Source organism: Nomascus leucogenys, chromosome 6, assembly GCF_006542625.1.
Source record: "Nomascus leucogenys isolate Asia chromosome 6, Asia_NLE_v1, whole genome shotgun sequence".
Lineage (NCBI taxonomy): Eukaryota > Metazoa > Chordata > Mammalia > Primates > Hylobatidae > Nomascus > Nomascus leucogenys.
Window position 1 is genome coordinate 50,124,246 of NC_044386.1, and position 17,948 is coordinate 50,142,193.

Below are 17,948 nucleotides of genomic sequence, written 5' to 3' on the forward strand. Positions count from 1 at the left end.
AATCAGTGGTTATCAGGGGATGGGTGTGGAGGAAGGATGGGTGACAAGTGGGTGATGGAAATTAAATGCCACCTTGATTTTGGTAATGGTTTCACAAGTGCGTGTGTATATGTTAGAGCTCATAAAATAGTACACTTTAAACATTTGAGGTTTATTGCATGTTACTTATGCTTTGGCGAAGACCTTTAAATGGGATGGGGGAGGGTGGGTCTGACGGAAGGAAAGTAACCCTACCTCTACAGTAAAAAGATTTGACACGTGCTCTGGAGGAAACCTAGGGGAAAGCGATATGGTACTTTGCTTTCATATTTATCTACTTAGTATCTGCTTCTTCCCCAGGGTGGGGAGGGGCGAAGGCGGGAGCAATGCCTAGTGCCAACCAGTTGTTGCGTTCAGGCTCCTTCCAGTGCTCTCGCCTGCTAAGCTGGGGTGGGCACAGGGAAGACCCTTCCCCGGGGCATGGGGAGCAGGCAGGGCTGGTTTCATTGGCAATCCGCCATAGGGTCCCGCGTTCAGAAGGGGTCCCGCTTGGAGTTTAATGCTCTGCAGTCACCATATGAAATTCTTAATCACTTTTTCTTCGAATTCGTGTATTTTAAGTGAAGTGCAATGACACAGTGGATGCTTGAGAGCTTGGACTCTTGTCTCACCCCGGTCGCGTCTCCTGCGTCTTCCTGGGACAGGTTCTGGGCCCCCACCCGGCGAACACCGCTGCCCTCCGCCCTGGGCAGTGGCCGGCCACGGACGTGGGGGCGGCGCAGGCCTGGGCGCACAGCCAAGGGACCTCGCCGCCACGCTGGGTCGCCTGTGAGGTTCGGCCTTTGGCCCGCCAGCGTCCCTGTGCTCAAGCCAGCGCAACATTAACTAGCAAATAAACCCTGCCGAGACAGGTGGACAGAAAGACCACGGGAGAAAGGGAAAGGCTTTTTCCTGCTTTTTGAACACGGGGCCCCGCGTTTTTATTTTGCATTGGGCCGCGCAGATTCTGTGGGCGGCACCGACTGCAGGCAGCCGGCTGGAGACCGCTCGCCGCACCCCCTGCCTCACCCCCTGCCTCGCCTAGTGCCCGAGCTGCTCCAGCTGTGAATGGGACACAATCCGAGGAGCTGGTTTTGCTCCTGAAAGCGTCCAACAAAAATCTGGCTCCATTCGCCCTGCTTGGGAGTGACAAAGACCCAAGCTTTGTCATGAAAAGCCGGAAACGGGAGGGCAGCTTTGCTCTCCAGAACAGGGAATGTGTCTGGGTAGAAGCAGGGAAAGTTCCTGCCCGCCTCAGATTTTCTTCTGGATGCAGACTGCCCTGTTCTTTGACTTCCTCTCCAGTGTGGAATAAGGCTGAGGGTCTCAATTTGGTGAAAAAAGTAACCATGACAACAGTCACATCGTGGAGAGCATAGTAAAATGTGTAAAGCTCACTGGCAATGCCTTCCCTTCCAGATTGCAAGCTCCTAGTCAGACAACGACTCAACGGCACCAAAAGAGCGGAAGGGAACACCAGACCAGGGAAAGCTTCCCGTGCCCTGCCCTGGGGCCTTCCGCAGATTAGGGGACCTCCGTGATTTGTCAGCTCTTTGCCTCCAGCTTTCTCACACGGTCCGGGGCTGCTTTCGAGACCTTATACTAAAAGGGCAAGAGCAGAGATGAGCTGTTTTTAGGAAACATGTGCTACAAATGAAGTAAACACATGGAATTCCAAAATAAAAATAAACTTAGAAAGTTCTACTAAAAGGCTTAGGGCCTGATAGAAATTGTGCAGGAATCCTTGACTCCAAGGTTTGAAGAAGGACTGTCAGAAGCTTGTCCACCTTCGTCTAGATGAGGAGGGAGGTGCTTCTCTTCCGGCCACAGGGGAGGCTTCCCACTCAGTCCTCCTTCCATAGGCAGGACGAAGCAATTGCATCTTTAGGGGGCACTGGTTGGAATGAGAGACAGGTGGCCTGGGCTCCAAACTCTGTCACTAATTAGCTATGAGACCTTGGGTACATAGTTTAACCTCTTAGGATGCTCCAGTGCTTGCCCTGCTCTGTCCGTGGAGATGCAAGTGCCTTGCAGGGAGAGGAATGTGTCATGTACATAATGTGATTTGTAGGCACACATCCTCATGTGTTCATTTCTCTTTGCTCTTCTCCCAGCCTGGCAGAGAAGGGTTGATTGGATCTGGAAGCTTTTTGTGAGGTGAGAGCAAAATCTTTCCTCAGCTGGCTCTGGGCTGCACAGCTGGGGAGACTTAGGCAGAGAACAGAAGCTTCTTTTACCTTTGCGCAAAGGAAGCCAGCCATTTCCCTCAAGGTTGGCGGAAGCTAGATTTGCTATGTTTCTGGAGCTATCACTAGATTTATCCAGACCAGGCATATGCTCTAGCCTGTAGCCTGACTGGCTCAGCGGGCATCCAGGGATCCGAATGAAGCTCAAAGAGCTAAAAAGGGCAGGCAGATAACGACCAGAGTATAATAAACTGTGGGGGAATGGTTGGCACTGAGGAGAGCAGAGAGTCCTTGCCCTGTGGAAAGAGGGCAGTCCTTGCTTGGGGACAGCTGGTTGTTGCTACAAGGTAATGTGATTCCTCTGGAGCCAGATCTGATTTTTTTCTTAAAAGAGACCTGTAATCTGGACTTTAAAATTTAAGATATCCAAAATTTTAAATAAAGACAACGAAAGCAAATGTAAAACTCAGTGTAAGCCAAAAGAAGACAGGTGAGCAGGTCGAGTGGGTGAATGATAGGAACTGCAGTCACGACTGGGAAATCTGAGAGCAATGCACTTTTGCCTGGGTTCCCACAGAGAGCCCTGACAGGAGCACCCTGCTTCCCTCAGCCTCTCTTCCTCCCTCTGGGCTGAGGAGACTTTCTATCTGTCCCCATCCCTTTTGTTCAAGCCAATATTATGGCCAATCCTTGCCTAACTTTTATAGGATCTGGATTTTGAAACTCAAAATATTTATTTTTTCCATCTGCTTTCTGCTTCCCTTAGGCAATGAAAAATGCTCAGCTGACTTAATGTGGGGAGGGAATAAAGGGCAAACAGGTCAACATCTCAGAGGGAAGGGAGGATATGGAACACTGTCCGACCTGCCCGCAGCCCAGGGGAGGTGGGATCCAGGATGGGAGGCTATACTGGGTGGAGGAATGCCACACACATAGCCTTGGAGGCCCAAATGGGGCAGTGTGCTTGGGAAGTTAGGCCCAGTTTGATAGAGCTGGGCGGAGCGCAGGGCAAGTGGCAGGGGATGAGACTGGAAAGGTAGATGCAATAGGATTTACATAACATAAGAAAGTGTAATTGGCTCAAATGTCTGATTACTTATGTGTTATTTTTGTAAAGCTGGTGACCCAACCCTACATTGGTTTTGTATAATTTAACATCTGCGCACTTTGAAGTGACATACATTGAAGAACCTTCAGAGTCTCCGAAACCATGACCTGGAAACCACATCTATCCTAATTTGGGGGTGGTCTTGATCTCTATGAAGTATCCAAACTGATACTGATTGGACTCATTTGAGGATATCAAGTAACATCAGACTTCACTGAGAGGTGTGCCACAGCTGTAACCAAGGGACTGTTACTACTTTCTGCCTGCACCCCACCCCAGTTCCTGTTCCCCGTTTCCCCAGCTCCATCCAACTCTTCTTGTTCCCCGGAGATCCTTCCAACTCTGTCTCTTCATTATATTGGGGCTGGCCCCTGAAGACTCCATTTTTTTCCTGCTGCCCTGCGTTTTCAATAATAAATTCTATAATTTCAGTGCTGGGAGCTGGTGTTAGTGTCTTCCAGGCAACTCACTGCTGTCCCTTGACTGTTACTCTTTCTTTCTAAAAGACTGAAATCTCCTGTAAGGTTCACATTACCCACCAATTCACCCTGTCTCCCCTACTAACCCAAGGCTTTGGTATCTTTCTCGGGGTCTTACCCTGCCCCCCAACTCCTGCCATCATTCTAAGTAACTGAATGTCCTTGTGGCTGATCCAACCAATGCCCTGACTGCCCAGTTCCGTGATGACTGCACCTTCAGTGATATTATTTGCCCTTTCACCTCAGCACACTCACATGGCCACAGTGGCAACCCTGTCATCATCAGAAACTGTGCCTCCTGTGAAATCTCATTCTCTTGCCACCACCCTCCAGCTCCCTTGCTCAAGTCCCTTCTCTACAGCAGTTCTCCAGCCTCAATGAGATTTCCAAGCCAATGGTCCCTCCACTTTGCCTATGTCCATAAATCTTCTCCTGTCTTCATTTTCTTTTGTATCTAGCTCAGAGGCCATGGTTCTTCCTACAGTGTCCTAAAAATACCACTAAATCCTTTGTTGACCTCTCAGTTGTTCCCAAATTTACTCATGCCTGTTGCCTGAACAGATCAGAATTACTGGAGAATGTGACACAACTGGGCATTTTGGCATAGCTCCAACTTCATGCTCTCCAAACTCAGCTGGGACCTCCACACTGCCTAGCAGGTTTACTGTGCTTTTCTAGAAGCTCCCTCCATGTTCACAATCACAACTTCATTTCTTCCTCTAAGAGCTGGAATGCTTGCAACCCCTTTATTCCCAGAGAAGCAGCCTGGGAGGATTGGATGGGTCCATTGGATTTGCTCCTGTCCTCTCCTTTCATCACCGCCTCCAGCAAAGTACAGTCCCTCCACAGGTGCCTGGATCCCATGCCTTCCTCCCTGGTCAGGGTTCTTGTTCCATCAGCTATACCCTCTCTTTTCCAAATCTTTAACCTCTTCCTCACTACTAGATATGCGAGAATCCACCCTCACAAACAAAGCCAAGCAAGTGAAAACTTCCCTAACTCCACACCTCCATCAAGCTATCACCCATTCTGTCTATTCTCCTTTTACAGCCACGCTTTTTGACCATTATGCATAGGCACTGCCTCTACTTTATCTCCTCCTCTCCTTTCCATTCTGGCTTCCTGCTTCACCACATTGCAGAAACTGCTCTTGTTGTGGTCACCAGTTTATCCAATGTCAATGTTCTGCCTGCATCTGACTTAACGACCCAGCAGCACTTTATACAGTTAACCATATCTTCCTTCTTGAAACACTCTCTCTTCAGCTTCAGTGATAAAATAGGGGTTTTTTTGTTTGTTTTATTTACACCTTATGACAGTTCTTTCTGAGGATTTTTTTTTTTTGTCTGTTCCTTTTCCTACCAAATTCTAAATTCTTGAGTTCTTTGGGAGTTCACATCACAACATATTCTCCCTTGCAATTTCAGCTTCTCTCAAGACCTTAAATACCATCTCTACAGTGGCCAAAGTTAGGTCCCTGGTTTAATCTTTCTTGAAATCTTAACTTTTCCATCACAGAACTGAAATTAAGTACTTATTTGGGTGATTATCTGTATTTTGCTTGTCTCCCCTCCTAGACTATAAGCTCCAGGAGTGCAAGCAATGTCTTTTTTTTATTCACCACTTCCATAATCCATTGAGTCAGCTTCAATGTCAACTTCTACCCAATGGGTTCATGCTCTGTCTGCCAAAGGCCAAAGCAAGTATCATGAAATTTTCTAAGAGCTAGGACATGTCACTGCAGCCTTTTCTCCAAATTTAAGTGTGCAACTATATTTTCTTTATTGCAGAACAGGAAGTCAAGTAGTTTCTTTTGCCAGAAATGGGGAAATCTTATATTAATAACCCTAGCACTGGGGGAGTGAGGAGTCTTCAAGTCTGTGAGTCCAGGCATGACATGGCAAACTCTATAGATTTTGGAAGACTAACTGTCAGCAGTAAGGAAGAAAAATTGGTAGGAGGAGAGAATAGGGGCAGGGTTATTTGTTGTGATTCTGTTTTAGGAGAGGGCTGATGAAAGCCTTTGCTCATGGGTGGCCTTGAGAATAGATAGGTGCTGAGATCACCTCAGTTGGGGAGACCCTAACCCAGTGCGCTAGAGGAATTAAAGACACATACACAGAAATATAGCATGTGGAGTGGGAAATCAGGGGTCTTACAGCCTTGAAAGCTGAGAGCGCTGAACAGAGATTTACCCACATATTTATTGACAGCAAGCCAGTGATAAGTATTGTTTCTATAGAATACAGATTTACTAAAAGTATTCCTTAGAGAAACAAAGGGATGGGCTCTGGCTAGTTATCTGCAGCAGGAACATGTCCTTAAGGCACAGATCACTCATGCTATTGTTTGTGGCTTAGGAACGCCTTTAAGTGGTTTTCTGCCCTGGATGGGCCAGGTGTTCCTTGCCCTCATTCCAGTAAACCCACAACCTTCAGCATGGGCATTATGGCCATGACCAACATGACACAATGCTGCAGAGATTTTGTTTATGGCCAGTTTTGGGGCCAGTTTATGGCCAGATTTGGGGGCCTGTTCCCAACAGAGAGGAAAGGGGAAATGAGAGACTTTCAGAGATGAAATAACAATTGATTGGGGGAGAGATGGTGGGCCGTGAGAGGTGGCCCAGAACCTGAAGACTCTACTGCTTCACCCATCGTCCTCTCCAATGGGCCCTCACTTGCATGCTGTTCTTACTCCCTGGGAGGACCTGCTCCACACTTCTCTCCTTGGAATTCTATTCCTCCACCATGACCTCTATGAAACTCTCCTTGGCTACCCTGGGAAAGTAACTCTTTCTCTCCTCTTTACCCCCACGGCACTTGTCAAATGGTCAATTTTATTTGCAGTTGTATGCAACACGAGTGCTCGTGCAGTTAGCTACATCAAGGCATTGTGCCATCTGTAATGAAATGGCTAAAAAACCCATACATTTGAAGAAACACACTTGCTTTCTTTATTTCCTTGACTTGCAATTAGTATTAACTGACCAAAAGCATTATCTTCCTCTTTTTGCTTTTTTATGAAGTTTTGGTAGGTCGTGTTAATAATACCCATTACTCATTTCTCTGATAAGATTATAGAACTCCAAGGTCTTGGATGACATTGGCCTGCTCCTTCTGTTACGGGTGGGTCTTTGTTCTTAGAGCTCCCAAGATGGTGGTGGGCCGCTCCCAAGATGGCAGCAAGCCTTTTGTTCTCTGACCTGGAGTTCTTGGCCTCACGGATTCCAAGGAATGGAACCTTGGGCCATGTGGTGAGTGTTATAGCTCTATTAGAACCTGTGGGTCATAGAAGAGAACCGTGGAACCCAGCAACTAGTGTTCAGCTCGATTAGGATGAACCTGAGCACTTAGCCATGCAGGAACAATGGCGAGCCTCTAGCCCAATCAGGAGTGGCGATGGGTGCCTTGCTGGATCAGAAGGACAGTGGACACCCTGCTGGATCCGGAGGGGTGGGAGTCAATGGCGGGTCTGTGATGGTGGCATTCAGCAGTGGTGGACTGCGAATGAAAGCTCAGTTCGAGCTGGAACAAACACGGACCAGAAGAGTGTGCAGTTGCAAGATTTAATAGAGTGAAAACAGGGCTCCCATACAAGGAGAGAGGACCCAAACGGGGTTGCCCACACCTGGCTCGAATGCCTGGGGTTTATAGCCTGATCATTGTCCCTCCCTCTGTGCTCTCAGGCAATATATGATTTGACTATTTCTTTACCTTCTGCTTTTAGCCCAATTTGTATTTTAGCGAGCCCTCTTTACTACCTGATTGGCCGTGTGTGAGCTGAGTTACAAGCCCTGTGTTTAAAGGTAGGTGCAGTCACCTTCCCCAGCTAGGCTTAGGAATTCTTAGTCGATCTAGGAAATCCATCTAGTCCTGTCTCTCACTTCCTTTGATTTTGAAGTAAACAATCTCTTAACTTTGGGATAGCCTGAGACACCACCTCTGACTTCTAAATGACTCAATATCCCGAAAACCCGTGGTAATCTCACTCCATCTCAGCTGGTTCCAATTAACCTCTTTCCAAGCTATCTGTGTGGGCCTGCTTTAGCCTTTTAAAAGGAACCAGACGTTTTTAGTCACAATGGATGCATATGATAGCATGGTTTACCTCAGATATGCTGTGGGTTAGCTTCTATAGGCTTCCTTATATTTAATGCTATCCCTGACTTTATATTTAATGCTTTTCCAAAAATTTCCCAACATCACTAAGGCTTTAGCAGCCCTTTAGGACCAGTATTTCTGGGAAAACACTCAAAATACATCTGAATCTGTGTCATGTATCATCACCTAGAGCATGCCACCATCTAGTTTCAGCAAAATCCTAGTGATTCCACCAGACAAGAAAGATTGCCTCACTGGGAGACAGTTGCTGATTCCTGTTGCCCTTCACTGTTCTACTTTGATAATTTGCATATGCCTTTCCTGTGGCGTTTTATCACATAAAGCTTTGCTGTTTTTATCTGTGTTCGTGTCTTTCTCTCTAGATGTATCATTAAAGGCAAAAACAATATTCATTTAGTGTTCTTCTTACCTGTCCTTCTCTCCCCAATACTGGAATCCTAACACTATGCATTGCACTTTTTTGGTGTTCAGGGTTCTAGGAAAGCTGGTAAATGGATGAATCATAAATGTAATTTGGGGCAATTTTTTCACAAAATGTGTCACCCATCTTTATCTTTTCTCTGCCCACTCGTACTGGCTTTCTGTGGCTTCTCCCCATCTGTCTAGCATTTCTCTCTACCTCTGAAGAATATCAGTCTGGTGCAGCCCTAGCACCTTCTTTGGACTCATTGTTAAAGATGTTGAGGAAGGCCGGGCGCAGTGGCTCACGCTTGTAATCCCAGCACTTTGGGAGGCCGAGGCGGGCAGATCATGAGGTCAGGAGATCGAGACCACGGTGAAACCCCGTCTCTACTAAAAATACAAAAAAATTAGCCGGTCGTGGTGGCGGGTGCCTGTAGTCCCAGCTACTCGGAGAGGCTGAGGCAGGAGAATGGCGTGAACCCGGGAGGCGGAGCTTGCAGTGAGCCGAGATTGCGCCACTGCACTCCAGCCTGGGCGACAGAGCAAGACTCCGTCTCAAAAAAAAAAAAAAAAAAAAAAAAAAAGGATGTTGAGGAAGGCTAGTTCCAAGGTTTACTGTTTGCATTTGGAGAACTGTCTTACCATGCCTGGTTTCTTCAGCCCTGTTAAGACTATGCCATCTTCACCATTCCTTCCCCTGACCCTTCCTTAGCCACCTCATCCAACCTATGGCAACTCAACAAGAAAAGCTTACAAAGTCTTCCTTGGCAAAAGAGCTGGTTGACTTGGAGCCAAAGGAAGCTAGGTGCAGTGTCCGATTCACTTCCCCAAATCCCCCTTGAAACTGGAGAATTGAAAACAATGTGGTCTTTCTCTGGGTTCTTTCATTATACCATGTTTTCTTGCACATAGACAGAATAATGTGGTTGTTACAATTATTTATAAATGTAGTGTATGCCAGGAACTGATCACTGTGTGTAACAGATACACCATTATTTTTCAAGGAAAAAAATATTTTGGGCTTTGGTGATTACTAGACAGATGTCCTTGGTGATAATAATCACAGTAAGTCCCAACTCTACCCAGTACTTCACAATTCTCTCAGTGCTTTCACTACTTGTTTTCTCCTGTAATGACGTATCATATCGTGAATGGCGGGAGGGCAAGGATCATTAGTCTCATTTTACAGATGCACAATCTGGGATTGGGAGAGAGATTTCCTGATTTGCCTAAACTGCCACAGTTTGTCAATGATTGTGGAGGGATGGGGCAACACTGAACCTCCAGCTTCCTAAGACTTCTCCCACTTTCTCAAGCTTTTGTCGAATATGTCATGAGTGGCATTCACTTTGGTCAACTTTGGTTCCTTGGATATTTAGTCATCCACTTATGCTGGCTCCCCATTTTTTTGGATTTAAACTCTTCTAATTAAATAAATCAGATTTACATTTTAAAAAGAAAAGTCTTCTCTAAAAGACTTCTTCGTTTTTGTAAATCGTTGTAATAATTTCAACAGACCTTACCTTAGAATTTCAGGCAATAGGTACATATTGTACACCTCTGTTAGTTCTTCCAGAGACTGGCGCAGGGGTTGGAGATGGGAGGGAATAGATAGGGGAAGGAATGTGGAGCAGGGGGCCTGGACTCCAGTCCAAGCTCTGCTGAAGGAGGGCCTTTTCCAAAGTGGATCCCCCTGAAGGCAGAGGCTCTTCTAGAACACATAAATGTGAAGCATTGGCTAGTAGGAGTCCTGCTGGAATGAGGCTGAGGCACATACAGGATAGTTTATAAGAGAGTCAAGTCACATGCATTAAAATTAAACAAGCACTTGGGCTTTGTTGGAATAAAGATATGCTAGAAATGTCACCAAGGGTATATACCAAATGCCGAATGTAGTCATATACAATGAAGGAGAGCAATGGTAGGAGAGGTGTCGGCAGGCTGGAGAGAACGACAAGCGCTGTGGGCTAGGAACTGTGATTTCGAAGTGTGCAACCCAGACTAAAAGGAAAGAAAATGGTTCCAGCCTCTGGCAGCATCCCAGAGTCCTACCTACTGCCTCCGGTCCTTTGCAAGTAGGTAGGATATAAATATAATGTTATCTACCCAGCACAAAGGAGAGGGGAGAAAAGAAAGCAAGAGGCAGTCAAAGGGACAGAGCCTAGTTCTGAGTCCTGTATTACCACTCAATCCCTGGATGACCTTGAGCAGGTTGCTTCTATTCTGGATTTCATTGGTGACAGCTACCTCACAGAGTCAATATGAGGATTAAATAAGACTATTGGCTAAAAGGTGCTTAGAATAGTACCTAGCAAAGAGTAAGCGCTTAATAAGTGTTAGCTATTATTGTGAGAATACATGCATAGAAATATATGCTTGCGTATACTTTACCAGTATGTACACATTTGCACACACAAAATGCCCGTTGTGATCTGCAAGTAGTACTAGGATCCAAAAATTGAAAGTTATTATATTCCACAGGCCACCTTGAAAAGTCAGGGGAAAAAAAACTTGACCTTCATGTGTTGTTGCTGTTTTTAAGTGGCTCAGCACTTTGAAATAACATTTGGAGGAAAGCATTGCAATAGAAGTAGTGCTGTATGGGATTGATCCTGGAGACCTGGGCTCAGGCGCTGGAGCACAATGTCCAGGAAGCCAAGGCCTGTTTGGATTCCTTACGCCATGACATGGAGGCAAAGCTCCCCTTGGCTGCCAACCCAAGAGCCCACAGTCCTGTGAGCTTCACCCTTCCTAGGGCTGTTTGTGGTCTGGGCCCTCGAGGCTGTGGGAGACCAGTTTGATTGCTAAGGGAAAATCCCAGAATGGTTCTTCTTGTCCTTACTGAATCACTACCCTTCACCTTCCTGTGTCCTGCCCCGGTCTGGAGGGCCTACCTAGGCCTGCTATTACTTCCAGCCCAGAAGCGTAGCGAATTGGGGCCATGACCACAAGGTTTACACTTGGTTACTTGGTGAAATATAAACTCTTGGGCAAGTTACTTAATATTGCCAAGCCACATCTGTAAAGTGGATATGAGAACAGAATCTAGTTTATGGGTCTGATTGTGAGGTTTAGATGTAATAAGGTAAAGTTTGTCATTCAATAAAAGGTAGCTGTGCTCATTCTTACTGGCAGCAACGAGGGCAGTATTGATGCTGCAGGCAGAGAGAAAGGGGGTGGCTGCTGCCTAAAGCACCCTTGCCACTCACATGTAATTAGGTGACTATACAATTTATTATACAAAAGGAAACACTTAAGATTGGAGGGGATGCAATTAATAATGGTGCCAGGACAACAGGCATAAATTGGGACAGTCTTAGGCAGACTTGCCCATGATTCCTTACCCACTGCCCACCCATCATCTGATTACACCTCTTTCTTCAAAGCATAGATCTCAGTGGGATATTTTTCTTCTTCCTGATCACTTTGTTTTTTGAAGGGTATGATTCTGCCATTAATGTTAGCTATCACTTACTGAAGAGCAAACATGTGTTTGCCATTGTGTTAGGTGTTTTATGGAAATGAGCTCTAAAATCCTTGCAGCAACCTTGGGAGGCAGGTGCTACCTCCATTACCCGGTTATAGAATGTGAGGCTCAGGGAGGTTAAGTCACTTGCCCAGCCAAGGTTACAGGTCTATTAAATGGTATATTTGGTATTTACCACTTGCCATTTTAACAGCATTTTATTGGCCTTTGTGGATCAGAATGTTTAGCGGTGACCCCAGAATGACTTATGCAGGACCCCTGCTCCCACCTCTCCCCTGCTGCACTCATGGGGTAGATGTCAGGGTGTATATCTTCCTGTCATACATCCACCAATTCCCCAATTCTCAGGTCATAGCAGTGGGCTGAATAACCATTGGCTGCCCTCGGATTTCTGAAGAAATGGAAGCTTCTTAAATATAGGCTGTTAAACCTGGTTTGAGTTTCTTTGTAAAAGGAATCTTGTATAGTTTCCATAAGACCTAAAGATTGTATAGCTAAGCCTGCTGAAGAATTTATCCTTATTTTTTCCATTTCAGATATTCCCAAGGTTAGGTAGAGGGGGTTGTGTTAAAGAGCAGGATCTCTAGAGCCAATGCTGTTTATTAATAAGCTGTACAGACACGCTTCTTCCAGGAATGTGCACTTCTGATTCTGCTGTGGTGATAAAGATACACTGCCTTGCCCATTAAGCATTTGTTGGTGGAAAACATTACCTCTTAAATAAATGTCTGGTTCTATGTGAGCAAAGCTAGGGCTCCCATAAAATTGGGCAATGATACTCTGAATTCAGCTGAACTGTTTGGGCAACTTTGTCACTTCTGGGGCCATCATTTTCAGGATAGTTCCCACAGTGTGAGAAAATGACTACTTCCTATAGTACTGTCACGAGTGTGAAAAGAGAAGCTCTTTAGCAAACACGTTATTTATCCATCCTTAAAAAGCTTGTCACCTCCAGGGTGCTTGTTCAGAAGTAATCTCATTACTTAAATCATATCCTAGCATGTGGAAAAGCTCCCTGAGTTTCCCACCTGCCCCACCTACTGATTTCTCAGGACCACTGATAACAGCTTTCATGTGGAACTTGGGATTAATATCAAGCAAGCCGTGGATTTTGTCTCCACTGAACTTGGGCATCATGGACAGTTTCCATTCCAGGGGTTAAGGGCTTCCTGACTTTCAACAGTGGTGCTGATCCCAGTTCTGAAGAACGGAGCATCAGAGAGCCTCCCCTCCTCAGCCACTTGTAAGCATAACAAACTGAAAATGTAATCTGCTTTCAAATATTCTGTTGAGTAAAGATTCCTTTGAATTACTTTAACTGGGTTTTTGTAGAGACAAGGGACGTTCTTTGTTTCCCGTGTCATAAATGACTTTAATGAGAAATGGTGAAAACATCAATTAGGGCAAGCCCACCTGCACTGGGGCTACCCTCCCTTCAACTCCCCATACCCTGCTGGGTAGAGATCAGGTGGGAATTTACTGCTCAGCTGTTCCAGAGACCCTTAGAACAAATAGCGTTTGCCCCCAATTACTGAATAATGCCTACATAATTTGGAAAGAGGGAGATTTCCTACTTTGGGTAAGAACATTGCCTCCCTCACCATCAGGGCCTTTGAACACACTGTTCTCTCTCCCTGGAATAAGTCACCCCTTGGCCATTTCTTCTCCTGGCAAACACTCACTCACCCTTAAGACTCAGCTTAAAGGAGACCATGACCCTGTTTGGGGTTCTGGAGGGTTTTCTGTTACATCCTCCCAAAGGACCCCACAGCTCCCTTCGATCCATCTCATCTCATTTTTCCCATTAGCCAACTGACTAACAGGAAATTTCAGCCACAAATGAGCACATATTAAGTAATCACTGTGCATTTGAGGAATGCCAACACCTTGAAAGGAAGCCGCAAGTTGTAAACAGAGTTTATACCTGAGGAGACTTACTGACCATTCAAAACATTCAATATATTCAAGTATATATTGAATTGTTAGCATCAGAGACACAAACAGATATTGCATCCATAAAAACATAAACAGATAGTGGACATTAATATTTTGGTCTTTGAAATAAAAATGTGAATGGACGACCTGAAGGGACAAACAGATGACAAACTGGATTGAGAGAGTCAATCAAGGAATTACCCCAGAATGTAGCACAAAGAGAAAAGAGATGAAAAATATGAGAAACCAGGCAAGAAACATGAAGGATGGATCCATGAGACTGAATGTTTGTCTAATTGGTATTCTAAGAAGCAAAAATGGGAAAAATGGAGGGGGGTGGGGCCACAGTCAAATATTAAGGAAGAAATGAAGATTGCTTGAAGTCTCAGAAGTAAAAAGTCACATACAGATATCTCACTGGGGCCAATCCTTCAATCAATCACTGAAGATAGACTTAATTTGGAAAGCAGTCAAAGGTCATTTGCAACCAAGTGTGGTAGAAAAGATGGATAATCAAACCTAGTTATTGTCGACTATGAGATGTAAGTTAAATTAAATGAAAAATTTTAAAATTATTTGCAAGGCTCATAATAGACTTCTGAAGATGCCTGCCTCTGCTATCAGCACCCACAGGCAGTTTAGCTAGTCGAGTTTGCTCTGTTTTTCTCAAAACCTCCTCTAGTTTCCTTGTATCACTGAATGGGGGGTAATGAACAAATTAGAAACCAGGGGTCAACTAAGACAGCACTGCCTCTCCTGTATTCTCCCTCATCAACTGCCTTTCTACTTATAGTTCCACAATAGAGATTATTGCTTCCTAACACAAATCTAGCCTCTTCATTTTTGTTATCCCCCAACTGTTTCATGCACTCCTACCTCCAGCATTGCAAATACCTCTCCTCTACTTGCCATCAAAATCTCAATCACATTTCAAGGCCCAGAACAAGTCCCATCATTCACGTGAAGCCTCCTTTGGTCTGTATGCTAATAATCTCTTTGTACTTGTCAACAGTACCAAGCTTCTTAGTTTTTCTTTCCCAGTAGACTGCAGGCTTCCCTAGAGCTGAGAGTGTGCCAAACATTTTCTTAATGATAATTAGGAACTGCTCCAGGTACATGTTAACATGAAAATATCCCAGGAGGGAGAACAAGTTGAAGGATTAGCCCCTGGATATTAATTATTTTGATGAGGTAATATCCTCTGACTGGGCAGAGGATAGTAGGTGGATAGAAAATGTGGGGAAATGACACAGAAAAGGAAGTGTGGGTGGGAAGGGGCACTGGAGGCAAATGTCGAGAATCCCACAAGTGTGTTCAGTGACCTCGTGGCTCTCACATAATCCCCTAATATAGCTGTGATAAGAGGGATGTATTGGGAGCTACACGACTACCCCACTCCCCAACCTGCTCCATGTTCTCAAGACAGATATAGTAAGCTTTTCAAAGGCCTACAGCTCTTTAGGGACCCCTGAGGGCACAACTCCAGTCCAAACTGTTCCTTCCAGCTATGCCAGGGACTGTCCATTATTACTTCTGCTTTTGCTGGAGACTGAATCATAATAAGTTTATCGAGGTTTTGCCATATGCTAGACACCTGATAAGGCCCTAACAGGCTTTATCTCATTTCTTCCTCCCAGTAACCACATCAAGAAATACCACTATTTCCCCCATTTTTTTCTAATGAAGAAACTAAGGTAGAGATCTAGCAGTGGACATAGTGATAGAGGGTCCCCTTGGACACAGGAAAGTGAATGGTGTGGGGAGGAATGCAGAAGCAGCTTTGAGTTTCCCCTATTCATTCTCTCTACCTGCAATGCCCTTCCTCAGCTTGGTATCTTGCAGAGTAATTCTTTTCCTTCAAGACCTGCTCATAAAGCCATACGTGACCTTCCTAGGGTAGTCACTTTCTCCTCTCTTTTCATAGCTGTTTATGCCTCTGGTTGAACACTTGTGCAATCTGACTTATATTATGACGATATGGGTGGCTCTGTCTTCCCCAGATTAACTCCGAAAGAGCAACAACCTCATTTCCCCATATTCCTACAGCCTAGAGCCTAAAACAGTGGCTAGGATATTGTAGATTTACTCAGTGTTGGAGGTGAAGACAATGGCCTCCACAGGCGCACACTCCGTGTGCCCTCCATGCACTGGAACCCTCCTTGGCAGAACCCTGGAGATCCCATGAGCCTTGATGCCCTCTTCAGGGCCACAGTGTGGCCATGGACAGTGTCAGTCTGAGGGCCCACAGATAGGATATCAGGGTACCACTTGTGCCCCTCACTTTCCCCTTAAACCTTTCTCACTGATTCTGTAGACTGAAGAATGTAACACCCCATTATCAACTGTAATTTGGGGTCTAGTTAAAATGAAAAATCTTCAAGAGAAACTGTATTCACTTATAACCTGGAAACAACTTTCTATCAGTCAGTGAAGGTGATTTTAATCAGGGAAGAGACTCTGGGACATTGGACACCTGAGGCAGAAGGTTGAGAAAGGAACTGGGCCCAGGAGCTGTTCATTTGAGGTCTTTGGATTGGGCTTTAGGGGGTCCGGGATCCCAGAATTGTACTGAAAGCTTTGCATGTTGATTCCCGAGTGTGTTTCTCCAGAGCAAGATTCCACCACGTTCACTGGATCCTCAGAATGGGTCTGGGACTCTAAAAGAAATGAGAAGAGCTAGAGAAGTTGGCCAAAGTGGGCCACGTGCACCCCAGCCTCCCTGACGTCTCAGTGTATCTCTGCGTACCTGGGCCTACAGGCACCACTGGCTGGCCTAAGACAACGTGGAAGAAAAGAACCAAGGAAGGTGGCAGGGCAAAGGCACAGGGAAGGGCTGGGGAGGGGCAGCTAAGACAAAGGGTAAGAGTGCTGGGCAGCAGACACAGAGATACAGAGATAAGAGGGGCCCTGTGGCTCAACCCTCTCATTTTATAGATAAGGAAACGGACGTCCAGAGAGGCTAGGTGGCCCCAGCACTCTGGGGTCAGCTAGGGGCTTCCTTGCCAGAGAGTGTCCCTGCTCTAGGACATCTCTATGGCCTCACAGTCTGTTCATTAAACAACAGATAAGCTCTCAAGGAAAGGCCAGCAGTGCTGCTGCTATCTGACTGTTTGGGTGGTAGCTGTGGGCCACTGAGTTGCTGGGAGTTGGCATTTGGAATCACTGCTAAGATGTGCAGAAGGCAAACATCCCTCTGAGGATATGTGAATGTATCATTCTTTGACGACCCCAGGCCTAAAAGGCTTAAGATGCTAACCACTAGTTCACTTCATTTCACAAACATTTACTGAGCACTTACTGGGTGTGAGGCACTTTTGGTAGCCCCCGGGAGCTAGATAGAAAAGCGAGGTGTAAGTCCTTGCTCTGGAGGAACTTATGTTGTGGGAATATTGATAGACATTCCCTGTTTCTGCTGTTACAAGAACTTAGCAGATCCAGGTAGATGCGTGGAAGGAAGCAAGGCCACTTGGGACCGCAGTGCGATAAATCTTGGATGCCAAGACTCAGGCATGGCTCTGGATCTCACCACAGAAAGAGGTTCAGGGGGCCTCTCTGGCTGGCGGCACCTGGGCTGCCCTAAGGATTGTGTATCCACTTGGGGACCTTCCGTCTTTGCTACCAGAGACAAGGAATCCCACAACTCCACGTGCCACAGAGACCTTAAAGCCGGAGGAATGACAAACACCACCACTGGCACTTGGCTCTGGAGGCTTCCCTTTCGCCCTCACCTCAGTGTCCTGAGGCAGTTTCAGTGCACCCCCTCAGCCCGGGCGTGGCAGGCCTGGGAAGTGAACAGTTCTCTGAGACTCGTACTCAGCTCATGTGGCCCCAAAGCCTGTTCTTGTGATGTGGTCTCTGGGTCTTGTACTCAGCTCATCTGACCCTAAAGCCTGCCCTTGTGCTGTTGTCACTTCTGCCTTTTCCCTCCTCAGGTTAAAAGCCCAGTTTTGGCTGGAAAATTCCACTACCTTATCTACTCTGGGGCCAGGTAACCTGTTAGGTCTTACAAAATTGAATTGAAAAGTGAAGTCATGGGAAACCTCTTAGAAAAATGACTGCTGTTGCTGGAACAATCCCCAACTGGCCCTTTCTGCCTTCTCCATAAGGCGAGGTCAGACTCCTCGTGAGAAAAACTATGGTTTGGGTGTCAGGCAACCCCAATGCAATAGGATCTGGGGGATCAACCCCAATTCAATAGGCTCCCCAAAT

The 17,948-nt window shown here is 45.9% G+C and overlaps 1 protein-coding gene across 5 annotated transcripts in view; it reads left to right on the forward strand.

Moving 5' to 3' along the window:
• The window catches only part of LOC100589061 (aromatase), a 128,215-nt gene that overhangs the window by 67,845 nt on the left and 42,422 nt on the right, over window positions 1–17,948 (forward strand). Inside the window, exon 1 of one of the 5 annotated variants that reach the window (XM_030814092.1) lies at window positions 12,776–13,047. The exons of the other annotated variants lie outside the window; for them this stretch is intronic. The gene's annotated coding sequence lies outside the window, so the exon portion shown is untranslated. Of the gene's footprint in view, window positions 1–12,775; window positions 13,048–17,948 lie in introns of those variants that run through there. 5 annotated transcript variants of the gene reach the window in all.